The sequence below is a fragment of the Cupressus sempervirens genome, chromosome 6, assembly GCF_028749045.1.
Source record: "Cupressus sempervirens isolate cs-2001-9-10 chromosome 6, ASM2874904v1, whole genome shotgun sequence".
In the NCBI taxonomy this organism is placed as follows: domain Eukaryota; kingdom Viridiplantae; phylum Streptophyta; class Pinopsida; order Cupressales; family Cupressaceae; genus Cupressus; species Cupressus sempervirens.
The window spans coordinates 251,614,339-251,628,359 of NC_143123.1; the positions used below are offsets into that span (position 1 = coordinate 251,614,339).

Genomic DNA, 14,021 nt, shown 5'->3' on the forward strand with positions numbered 1-14,021 from the left:
CTAAAAACACTTATAACATGCACTTCACTTTAGGGCTACTCCCAAAAGGTAAACCGTATTAGGGTTTTATCATTCTTCGAGAAAATAGGAACCCCAAAAAAAATTTCAAAGTGTGTAGCAACGATCCTCCTCCTCTAACTTGACACCAGCTGATGTCAACTGTGCAGCCAGCAGATTAAATGCATTTAAATGATCCGTTAAGGATCCACCTTCCTCCATTCGCAGAGAATACAACTTCTTCCTCAGGAACAACTTGTTCACCAAAGATTTGGCCTGATACACGACCCCAAGTCTCTCCCACAAACTATATGCGGTTTTCTCATCTAGAACATTCAGAAGGACTGCATCAGTTAAACAGAGTCTTATGAGACCCTTAGCTTTACGGTCTTTGATATCCCAATCTGCTTGAGCTATAGTTGTTGGTCTTGTAGCGCTTGTAGTCGCTTCCCATAGGTCACGATCTTCCAACATGTCTTCCAGTTTGAGTTTCCACAACTCGAAATTAGTGCCATTAAATTTCTCCACCTCCATTCTTCCATATGATGAACTCGCCATCTCAATCTGCAAATAAGATTCAGGATGCTCTACACAAGATTCCCACTCAACTTGAGATTAGCTCAAAAAACCCTACCCAACAACTAGGATCAAAAGTTGATCAAGCTCTGATACCACTTGTAAGGAAACTCAGGTGCCGAAACAGCTTCCTACACTAATCTCATAAGGAAAGTATGATGCAAATCCTATTAAAATCTTCTACACTTATAGATTCAATATCATGTAAACAACAATATTGCAGCCAACCATGCATACAGAAAATAGACAGAGAAATGAACACATAACACAAGAATTTGCCGGTGGGGAAAAACTTTTCGGTAAAACAATCCCACCCCTTCAGAACCTACACAATGTATTATCTTCAACACGAGGTTACAATACACTTGCAATGCAAGTTCAACATCAACAACAGAAGACTCCAGTAGCCACTCGCAGTACCAACAATATACCCTTTTTCACATCTCTTCGCAACCCTAAAAATGCTTATAACATGCACTTCACTTTAGGGCTACTCCCAAAAGGTAAACTGTATTAGGGTTTTACCATTCTTTGAGAAAATAGGAACCCCAAAAAAAATTTCAAAGTGTGTAGCAACGATCCTCCTCCTCTAACTTGACACCAGCTGATGTCAACTGTGCAGCCAGCAGATTAAATGCATTTAAATGATCCGTTAAGGATCCACCTTCCTCCATTCGCAGAGAATACAACTTCTTCCTCAGGAACAACATGTTCACCAAAGATTTGGCCTGATACACAACCCCAAGTCTCTCCCACAAACTATATGCGGCTTTCTCATCTAGAACATTCAGAAGGGCTGCATCAGTTAAACAGAGTCTTATGAGACCCTTAGCTTTACGGTCTTTGATATCCCAATCTGCTTGATCTATAGTTGCTGGTCTTGTAGCGCTTGTAGTCGCTTCCCATAAGTCACGATCTTCCAACATGTCTTCCATTTTGAGTTTCCACAACTCGAAATTAGTGCCATTAAATTTCTCCACCTCCATTCTTCCATATGATGAACTTGCCATCTCAATCTGCAAATAAGATTCAGGATGCTCTGCACAAGATTCTCACTCAACTTGAGATTAGCTCAAAAAACCCTACCCAACAACTAGGATCAAAAGTTGATCAAGCTCTGATACCACTTGTAAGGAAACTCAGGTGCGGAAACAGCTTCCTACACTAATCTCATAAGGAAAGTATGATGCAAATCCTATTAAAATCTTCTACACTTACAGATTCAATATCATGTAAACAACAATATTGCAGCCAACCATGCATACAGAAAATAGACAGAGAAATGAACACATAACACAAGGATTTTCCGGTGGGGAAAAACCTTTCGGTAAAACAATCCCACCCCTTCAGAACCTGCACAATGTATTATCTTCAACACGAGGTTACAATACACTTGCAATGCAAGTTCAACATCAACAACAGAAGACTCCAGTAGCTACTCGCAGTACCAACAATACACCCTTTTTCACATCTCTTCGCAACCCTAAAAACGCTTATAACATGCACTTCACTTTAGGGCTACTCCCAAAAAGTAAACCGTATTAGGGTTTTACCATTCTCCGAGAAAATAGGAACCCCGAACCCCACTATTGGGGTAGAGTGTACAGTACTCAAATATCTTAGTTGCCACATGTCTTCACCTGTCATTGAATCTTCCTAACATAGCTCTTACGTGTCATAGGAATCCGTCATAACCGTTTTAGTCATGATCTCCTTACACAATATTCAAGATGTCGACACATCAACATTATTTGCAAGAAATACATTTTACAAAACAAATAATAAGAATAGGAATTATACAAGGTTGAGACACCTTATTCCTAACATTGTAGATGGCTTAGAATGTGTCTCAAGATGTTACCAAAAGCCTGCAACAAAGTAAGGATCGGATTAAAAACAAAAAATAAACCCAGATTATTGAAAGTAAACCAGATTTTCAGACCCTGTCCTTAGGATTTTATTCATGGCAGCCTTGCCTTAGACTTTCACTGACCAATAATGGTTGGAAATGATGAGCAACGGGCAGAAGAAGACTCAGCAAACAAGTTTGGACAGATTCAACTTATAAATTATTTTCCTTAATTCTGGAAAATTGCCCCTGTGAAGATCTGTGAATTCGGGTCTGAAATCGCCTTGTTATGGGGCATTTAATGGCTACAAAATGATGCCAAATGACTGGGAACTGATCCCCAAACAAGTCCAGCAAGGAAAAAATGCCCATTTTCAGACAGTCTGCAGATCCGGCCTTGCAACACTCTAATTTAGCCCCTCAGTGCCCCCAATGTCACAAGAAAATGGTCTTCTTTTAGCCTCAAATTAGTCTCCACTCATGGGGATATCAATCTCCTTTCTATATCTTAGAAATTCTCTACCATCCACTTCTAGCCACCTTGAGTTGGAATGATGTTGCTCCAGACTTTCAGCCACTTGGCCCTTTGTCTTTATAAATCCTTATATTTTCTCTTAGTTCATGGCCTTTTAAAGGGGTTTATCTTGTTAATTTGCCTCCCAAAAGCAATGTGGGATAAACATTTGATACCCTTCTAGAGGCTTCTTACTTTACCTTTTCAATTTCACTGTATTTACTTTATTTAATGATAAAAAAAGCCCATAAAAAAGAAAAACGACCCAGGTATGGATTCCCCCTAAAAAAAGACGAAGTCCACATTTCCCTCTCCAACAAATCATCCATGGATCCAAAGTCCACATCCACACTCAAATCTCATCCATGCAAAGTGGGAAAATCAATCAAGGTTTGTATAGGATTCATCTTGTACTTAGAAAAATTTTGATCTCGCTTTGCCATCACAAGGGGGAAAATCCACCCTAGTATGGACACTCTCAACACTTAAGAAATATTTTCACCCTTCCAAACCCTCCTTGAGGGAAAATCACCCTAGTTAGAACAAATTTGACACTTAGAAAATTTTTGGACTCCATACTTGCCTCCTAGGGAAAAATGACCCTAGTCTGGACAATTTCCAAACATAGAAAAAATTTCATGTTCCACTCTTGGTCTTGGGGAAAAAACAACCCATGTCTGGATTTTTCCCGGAAAAATTTTGAATTCCAAACTTCTTACAAGGGAAAAGCAATCCTAGCCTAGATAATTTCAACACTTTTAAAATTTTCAAGCTCACACTTGGGGGAAAATCACCACTTGTCCGGATTTTTCAAACATATAGAAAATTTTCAAGCCAAGTTCCTGCAAAGTGGTAGAAATTCATGGTATGCTTGGATTTTGACTTCCAACACTTAGAAATTTTCTGAAAATGCTAAAATATGAAGGGAAATTCATGTGTAGTTCGGATTTTGGACAAAATATGAAGGGAAATTCATGTATAGTTCGAATTTTGTGTATTTTTATAAAGAAAAAATGGTTTTCTTTAGGACTTAAGTCATTTAAACTGTGGAAAATCAATTTACATTAGGATTTTAAGGTCCTTATCCATGAAATATGCCTTTATATTGAATTTTGGACTAATTGACTAGCCAAAATTTAAATACACTTACATTTTTACGTTCAACCCATTATAACATGATCCCGATAGATTTCCATTTTAATGTTCCCACCTCATAATCACAACTTGTAAATTTGGCTTTTGCGTTACCCCTGAATTTTAAAGATATAAATTGCCAAACTTACTCTAAAACCTATCTGACCCAACAACTATGAGAAAAAAGAGGGGGTCCCCATTTGCAATGGGGTGATGGTGTGAAAACCTCACAACACCACCTAAACAGAACTTCAAGAAACCAAATCAAACCACAGAAATCTACATTCAATCCTCTAACTACCAATGTAAATCAATTAACTCAATCAATCCATTATCATTTGGATTATGAGCATGCAAGATGACTGTAATAGGAAAATGCCCAATGTTTCCTATTACTTCAAAGTTGAATCCACACAATTTGAACACCAACCCTTCTCTTGGGTGTGTAATGGTGTTTTATACCCCTTTTTCATGTGTGAAAACTTCCTGTACGGACCCATAACCGAAAAATTGCAAGTTGCTTGGTTTTGGCAATTTGTTGTCAATGTTGTCAAGTGCAACTTTTGCAAAAATGCAAAGTTGCTTGAGCAAATTTATACAAATTTGCACTTTGACCATGTATAGACCTCAAGACATCTTAAACAAGTCTATTATGGTCCAAAACCAACTTCTAACACTATTTCCCAACTTAGGAGTTTTTTGGTCAATGCTTGGTCAACCCTTGACCCAATGAAGCAATTACAAGCAACTTAGACATTCTAAGGACACTTCTTGACTCTCCACTTTCTCACACTCACCTACTCATATACATGACTCTAATCACACCCTTGGGGCTTCATACTTATCCCTTTTTCCCTGGTGGCTGGCTAAAACCACCTACAAGCCAAAACTTCTAGGACCTCTAGAATCCCTAGGTGCTCCTGCACCAGTTGTGCATTAAGGATCTATAATTTATACGATCAAAGATTAATCAATGTTATCATATGAGTATTTGGAAATTTCCTATATTTTCCTTTTCTTTTATATTGCCTCCCTTTTGCCATCCATTGCCATCCCCAAAAACAGCCCCAGAAAAAAGCCATCCACGAAACACGTCCACCTATCTCTTGTTATCCCCATTTTAGAAACTTGGGGTAACATAGTAAAAAAGGAGTTAAAAGTTGAAGACATTAAAATATAATTCATCAAAGGCTTTTGTAGTCAAGAACATAAAAGTAGTGAGTACCTTTGCGTTGGACAAGAAGTCTTTCATATGCATGAACTTGAACTTAAAATGAGCAAAATAAAAGCTCAATAAGAATAGCAATGGAGCCTTTGCAGGTATTCAATTAATCTATTGATGATTAAAAAGAAATGGAAGAAGAAATACTCCTTGAGCTATAATCAAAGAATATTGATTGCAAAGCTACAACATGCATACGCATGGTAGTGGCCTGTAAAACTTTGGACTTATAAAAGAATGAAGGAGCTGGTCAAGTGTAGTATGCACCCCTGATATTTGTTTTTACAAAAGTTTTCTAAGTAGCTTAACAATGAATGACATCTATGTAATAGGTCATTGTTGTAATAAATAGTATGTCATTTGAATCTTGCAAGTGTTGGTTACATCAACTTTTCCATTGAAATGTCATTTGCAAGCATATAACCATTTCATATTATTATATTAAGATCGTTTACATATCAGGTGCTCCTTAAGAGCAACAATTACAACTTATTCAAGCTCCTTACGAGAAATCACATTAGAAACAACAATTGGAAGACCAAGAGTCACAACTTAGAATTCCACAAAGATGTCCCTCTTGGGATTTGAACTAGGGTGTCTACAATGAGAATTCATTGCATCAACCAAGTTAAACCCCTTGGACATAACCATTTCATATTATTGAAACATACACTAGCTTTTATATATATATATATATATATATATATATATATTACACCAAGAGTAATTGTTCTCAAGGCACCTATTTTCATTTAATCCCAAAATTATTTTAATTGCAATTAGGATTTATGAAAATAGGTGCTTCGAGAATAATTACTCTCAGTGTAATATATATAGGTATATATAAGCTAGTGGTAATCGTGGCACAATAGGAAAAACATTTTTTTTATTTTGATAAGGTTAGTATCAAATTATTAATAATTTTTTAATTATAGTTATATAAAGTTACTATAAAATTAGTCTTCAACATTTTGTTTTTTAATTTTATATATGGTGTTTAATTTGCATTACTTTATTTTTTAAATTTATTTTAAGGGTATTGCTACATAAAATGTTACAGTCAGGAGTAGAGTTATGGTTAGGGTAAGAATTAGCATTAGAGTTAGGGTTGACGGTAGGCTTAGAATTAGGGATAGGGTTAGGAATAGAGTTATGCTTAGGGTTAGGGTTAGACTTAGTGTTAGGGTTAGAGTTAGAGTTAGGGTTAATGTTAGGATTAGAATTAGGGGTAGGATTAGGGTTAGAATTAGGGTTAGGGTTAGTGTGTGTTACAATTAGAGATATGTTTAGGGTTATTGTTAGGGTTACGGTTAGAGATAGGGTTTAAGTTAGGGTTAGAGTAAAATTATGTTAGAGTTAGAGTTACAATTAGAGTTAGAGTCAGGGTTAAGGTTAGAGTTAGAGTTAGGGTTAAGGTTACGATCAGGGTACGATTATTGACATGAAGTTATAAGTAACAATTAATAGATGTGAATTCACTATATGGAGCACAATTTTATTTAGTGTTAGGGGTAGGTTTGGGGTTAAGAGTTAGAGTTAAGGTTAGGGTTAGAGTTAGAGCTAGGGTTAGGGCTAGAGTTAGAGTTAGGGTTAAGGATAAGGTTAGAATTAGGGTTAGGGTTATAATTAGAGTTAGGTTTATATAGGGTTAGGGTCAGGGTTAGGGTTTGAGTCAAGATTAAGGTTTTCTAAAATTACCTCATATCCAATTTCAAATCCAAGCATGAGACTATGAAGATTACTAATTTTATATGAAATTAGTAACAAAATGTTGAATAATTTTATAGGATAAAATTTACTATAAAATTAATCATCAACATTCATTATAAAATACTCTTGTCTTTACAACACCTAATCTCTCTCTCTAGATATGCCTCCTATTCTCTCTCTATACCTCCTTTCTCTTTAGATACACTCCCTAATGTCTCTCTCACTCCCTTCTCTCTAGTCACACCCCCTAATATATGAATACCTCCATGGTCTCTAGATACACCCCCAATATATCTCTCTCCCTTGCTTCTCTCTAGATACAATCCATAATCTCTCTCTCCCTTTCTTCTCTATAGATTCACCCCTAATCTCTCTCTCTCTCTCTCTCTCTCTCTCTATATATATATATATATATATATATATATATATATATATGCACTATAATCTCTCTAGATACACCACCTAATCTCTCTCTCTCTCTCTAGATATGCCCTATAATCTCTCTCCCTCCCTTCTCTCTCTCTCTCTCAAGATATGCCCCATAATCTCCCTCCCTCCCTCCTTTCTCTCTAGATATGCCCCCTAATCTCTTTCTCTAGATATGCCCCCCCAATCTCTCTCTCTCTCTCTCTCTCTCTCTCTCTCTCTCTCTCTTTTCCTCTTCCTCTTTGATTTCTAGATACACCACCTAATATCTCTCCTCTCATCCTAATCTCTCTCTCTAGATATGCCCTATAATCTCTCTCCCTCCCTTCTCTCTCTCTCTCTCAAGATATGCCCCATAATCTCCCTCCCTCCCTCCTTTCTCTCTAGATATGCCCCCTAATCTCTTTCTCTAGATATGCCCCCCCAATCTCTCTCTCTCTCTCTCTCTCTCTCTCTCTCTCTCTCTCTCTCTCTCTCTCTCTCTTTTCCTCTTCCTCTTTGATTTCTAGATACACCACCTAATATCTCTCCTCTCATCCTTTCTCTCTAGTAACACCCCCTAATATATAAATATCTCCTCTCTCTTTCTCCCTCCCTTCTCTCTAGATACACCACCTAATCTTTAGGGTCACTCTTACGAGTTGGATTGTTGTTTGGATGACGATTATAGACAAAGTTATGGTTAGGACTATAGTCAGGGTTTAGGATCTCCCTAATCTCTAGATAAACCCCCCCTCTCTCTAGATACACCCCTCAATCTTTAGGGTCACTCTTAGTGGTCAAATTGGAGTTTGGGTCAAGGTTATAAATAGAGTTATGGTTAGGGTTTAGGATTAGGATTGATATTATTGCTACTGGTAAGATATAATAATTGTTAGTATTAGGGCTCAAACTATATCTTACATTAAATAAGTTTGTTAGGATCCATGTTATTGTTATAGTTAAGGTTATTTATCCTATTACGATTAATGTTAGTTCTTTGATGTGGGTTAGTGCTATTAAGACACCTATGGTTAGTGTTAATGATATTGCTATACCTAATGTTATTATTTTAGGGTTATTTCTCCTATTATTGTTAACGTTAGTGCTATTATTACACTTCAGGTTAATCTTAAGGTAATTGTCAAGTTAATATTTTTGTGGGTTAACTCTATTATAACACCTATGATTAGTGTTATTGTGACACCTATGATTAAGTTTTTTTATAATGCACTCCCTCCCTCTCCACCACATCCCTTTCCACTCTCTCTAGAGATCCCCCCCCGGCTCTCCAATCTTTGGATATGCCTCATAATTTCTTTCCCTACCTTCCTGCTCTCTAGATACACCACCTCTCTCTCTCTCTCTCTCTCTCTCTCTCTCTCTCTCTCTCTCTCTCTCTCTCACTCACTCACTCACTCTCTCTCTCTCCCTCTCCCTAATCTCTAGATATGCCCCATAAACTCCCTCCCTCTTCCTGCTCTCTAGATACACCCCCTAAACTCTCTCTCTCTAGATATTTTTCCTAATCTATCTCTATCCCTCCTTGCTCTCTAGATACACCCCCTAATATCTCTCTACCTTTCTTCTCTATAGATGATCCCCTAATATTCTCTCCCATCCCTTCCCACTTTCTATAGAGATTCCCCCTAATCACATCTCTCTCTCTCTCTCTCTCTCTCTCTCTCTCTCTCTCTCTCTCTCACACACACACACACACACACACACTTTCTCTCTCTCTCAAGATATGCTCCATAATCTCCATCCCTGCCTACTCTCTAGATACCCTCTCTCTCTCTATATATATATGTATGTATGTATGTATGTATGTATGTGCCCAATAATTCAAAGATTTTCCTATGGCCTTGATCAAAATCAAACTCTAGTGAAATCAATAATCAAACCCTAACTCTAATTATATCCTAACTTCGACTTAATTTGAAGCTTGACTAATTTAAACCCTAACCATTCATTCAATTCTAACTATAGACATATCTTATTAATATAATTAAACCCTAAACCTAATAATAGCTAAACTCTATCCATAAGCATTATCGTATTTAAACCTTAATTTTAATTTATTAGAACTCTAATATTAACTTTTAATAAACCATTACCTAATTTTAACACTAACCTTAAAGTTAACCCTTAGAAAACCTAACACTGAGATTACTTAATGACTAATCAATCTAACTATTACCCTTTCCTAACTCAAATATTTTATTTATCTTAAGACACTTATCTATTATCATTCTCATCAACTACTTATATCTAGATTATAGGCATTTATACCATATTTTAAATTAAAAATGAAAAAGACTATTCATTGAAAATTGATTACTGATTATTTGTAAAAATATTAATCAACTTAATTGTAAATAGTATTCTCCTAATTGTATTATTAACATTATAGTATGAAGACTTATTTTTGTAATATAAGTCATTCCCAAGTTTAGAGTTTATGATGATGGTGCATAATTCTCACCCTAATTTTCACCCAGTAAGACCTTAATATTAACCCTGAGAATCCTAAACCATATTGAACACTAATCTTAAATATAATCCAAACTTGTATATTTGTAATATAACCTTAATTGAACTCTCACTTCAATTTCCTTAGTTGCATCCTAGACCCAACTTTATTTGATGCTTAACTAATTCGAATCATAACCATAATTCTTATAATAACATAACTCTATACATAATCATTATCATAACTGAATCATAATTCTAATTGTATAAACTCCAATCTTAACCATTAATAAACAATTACCTAACATAAACAATACACTTATTTATGTAAAGTGTATTATTAATAAATTCTTAAATTAAGATAAACTTATATTATGTAGTTGTTAGTAGAAATAGTTTTAAATTTATTCTAAAATTAATTGGTGCTTGTTAATGTTATAATTCTGTCGGATAAATTATATTATATATATGAGATATATAATATATGACAAATATTATATATGGGATATTTAACATATATTAAGAGTGATATACACACACACACACACACACACACACACACACACACACACACACACACACACACACACACACATATATAACCATTATAATATGTTAAGGATATATTACTTGTGTTATAACTATAATAATGTAAGTTAATATGTTAAAGAGACATGTCTCTTCAAGAGACATGCCTCTTTATTTCTCATATATAGTCATTCATATAGTAACTTGGAAAACACATAAAAATTCCATAAGTGCTATTACAAGTTCAAACACTATTTCACTAACATGGTATCAGAGCAGCAACGAATGTCTCTGGGATTGGCAAGCCATGCCTGTCTGCAAGCTGCAGCAAGCTAATACAGTTTGACAGACAAAGAAGTCGGATCAGTAATATTCCGGACCCTTGAATTTTGATCATGACAAACACCACTCAAATTGAATACAACGTGAGGATCTCTTATCAAGTCAAGATGATGAAATAGATGTCAAGTCGAGTTTGAAAAAGAGGACGGTGGCACTGACATTTTTTTATAATAATATTATACACATCATTGATGTGTCTCTGAAACTGAATGAATGAAGCAAGTTTTTATATCAGCACTACGTCTGACTTTGAGTTGCATAGGGATGCAACAACATAGGTGGTATTCATAAGGATGGATCCTTATGCAAGACCTCAAGTCACTCTCCTTGTAGTCTCTCTCCAGCAAGACCTTTGAATGAGCGAATGTTCCAGCATTGCAAGTCAGATTTCTTTCAGCCCTTGAAGTGTGAATCAAATTAGCAAATTAAGGATCGAATTTACGAGGATCATGTTTGCGAATCTGGTGTGTGATTTTGTACAGAAATAATACATAACAAGGGCTGTGAATTTTGGTTATGAGCCTTGAGACAAGGGCTACGATATATATAAGGACTGCGATATATATAACCTGCGATTTTGATTGCATGGGCTGCGAATTAAGGGCAGAATTGATGTGCGAACTGGGAAGCAATACATGACATCAATTCAAGGATAAACAATCAGACTTGTGATGTATTCTATCAGACTTATAGACCAGATTGATGAAAGTGGCATTGATAATCAAGGGAAAATTTGGAAATCAGAAGTGCTGATTTGAGACAAGCCCTAGGAATGATTCTCTGTGAAGAAGAAAAAGAGCACAAAGAAGGTTGCAATATTTGATGTGGTGCAAATTTTTCAACAATATAAGAGTGAGAATTTTACATTGTGGTGGGGAGTAATAAACAATGTTTCATTCCCACTTGAACCATCCTTAGTGAGGAGCTGATTCAAAAGAGGATCTAAGAAGATATTTTCATATATGGACCTTCATGTATCAAGGATGCGTAGATATGTATTCATTATTGTCTAGTATTACACTTATCTACTCATTGTAGTCTCTCTCTTATTTGTACTTCTATATGTGCTATTGAGAGTCATTTACCTTAACCTTTTCCTTTGTCTTTGAGGATGCCCTTGCAGGAAAGAAGATTGGAACATTAGGCATGCTACCAAATATTGTGCAGACTCAATCTTATGATATTAGCTTCAAAAAAGCTGTGATTTAGGATTCATTAATCATCTGACGATCAGGTTGGAAAATTTGAGTCTCTTGAAGCGAATATCTTTGATGATTGACATTATGAGAGGGAGTTTGACAGTTCACTAGAGGAAACCTTGGAGAAAGAGAGGGAGTAGAAAATAAAAATGCTTCAATCAAACTTTTGATGATCTTGGTTCAGAAGGAGTAGACCTTGTTGATGGATTCTCCACTAGTCAGAAACTATAACAGCTATAGGACTATGATTCATGGGATAAAGTCTCATGTTTGTAGGCTGGAAGACCTTATGCTATCAGAATACCTATTGAACTAGGGAAGCATTACATGACTTGCTACCAAGAGGTTAGAAGAATGATAACAGATTTAGAGGAAGTTTGACACTTCATTGGAAAGAACCTTTTGCTAAGAGGTCAGAAAAGGTGATATCAAACTAAGAGGGAGAAACCTTATTCTCTGACATGTTTTATGGTGAATGTTGTGACAACACCACATGACAGTATTCATGGAGACTTCATGGAAACTTTTGATGTCATACATGTATGAGCCTGTCCCCTGTGTACATCATGAAGAAGTGACGACTTCTAAATGATTATCACTTGTATTAGGAGAAGTTGTTGTAAAGTGACGTCCTTTCAATAACTTGTAGCATGATTCATTTTTGTGAAAGTGTTTCATGTAAGGGCTTTATCTTGTAAATCAACAACTAGGTGGTTGATATCATTAATTTGATTATCTACAAGTTGTTTGTATAAATATATTTTCAGTACTTGGTGTATATCATGCCCTGATATTTTGATAGGCCATTACCACATCGAGTACTTGGTGGATAATCATTTAGTTGATGTTCTGATAGGCCATTACTCAGAGTATTTGGTGAATGTCATTTTGATTGATATTCTAATAGGCCAATGCTTATGTTACCAAATATGATATCAAATAGTAATTGGTGAATATCATGTGTTGATATTCTGATAGACCAATACTTACATGATATCATATTCTCGAAATCTTCTGATCAAAGATTTCCTATATGTATTATTTTTGAAATATTACCTATGGTGTAATATCTATGTGTCTTATCCTTCTTCATTAAGAGGGACTGTTAATGTTATAATTCTGTTGGATAAATTATATTATATATATGAGATATATAATATATGACAAATATTATATATGGGATATTTAACATATATTAAGAGTGATATATATATATATATAACCATTATAATATGTTAAGGATATATTACTTGTGTTATAACTATAATAATGTAAGTTAATATGTTAAAGAGACATGTCTCTTCAAGAGACATGCCTCTTTATTTCTCATATATAGTCATTCATATGGTAACTTGGAAAACACAAAAATTCCATAAGTGCTATTACAAGTTCAAACACTATTTCACTAACAGTGCTTCATTTAAAAGTAGAACTTATATTTATAAAATATTTTTATTTTTTTAATCATTTAAACATTTTTACTAAATTCATTAAATAAAATTTTATTTTTGAAAATATTTGAATGAATCATCAAAAATCTTTAAAATTTCAATACTTATCAATGGGACACTAGAAGGCTTTGTTGAAATATCAAGGGGCATCAGACAAGGAGATCCGTTATCTCCTTCCCTCTATATCATTATGGCAGAGGCCTTTGGGAGAGTTGTGTCAGATGCCTACAACAATCAAAAAATATCTGGTATTACCGTTACTAGGAACATGCCCAATATCACACATCAACAATATGTAGACGATACTATTCTGCTTGGCAAAAGTACAGCTTCGAAGGCATTGGATCTAAAAGCCATCATTAAATCATATATGATGGCATCTGGCCAAAAAGTAAATGAGCTCAAATCTGAGATCTATTTCTTAAATAGTAAAAAAGAAGTGGAAGATCAGATTTTAAAGATCATGGGCTATAAAAAAGGTCAATTTTCTTGTAAATATTTGGGCATTGCTCTAGAGAAGGGCTCGAAATCCAACAAGGTTTGGCATAACACTTTTGGAAAATTGGATGCTAGGATCGGGAGTTGGAAAGATAAATGGCTCTCAGAGGCTGAAAAAAGTACA

The 14,021-nt window shown here is 35.2% G+C and overlaps 1 protein-coding gene across 2 annotated transcripts in view; it reads right to left on the minus strand.

Moving 5' to 3' along the window:
• LOC149552192 (azadirone synthase LFS-like) overlaps positions 1-14,021 on the minus strand; it is a 326,324-nt gene that overhangs the window by 22,408 nt on the left and 289,895 nt on the right. The window lies entirely within an intron of this gene.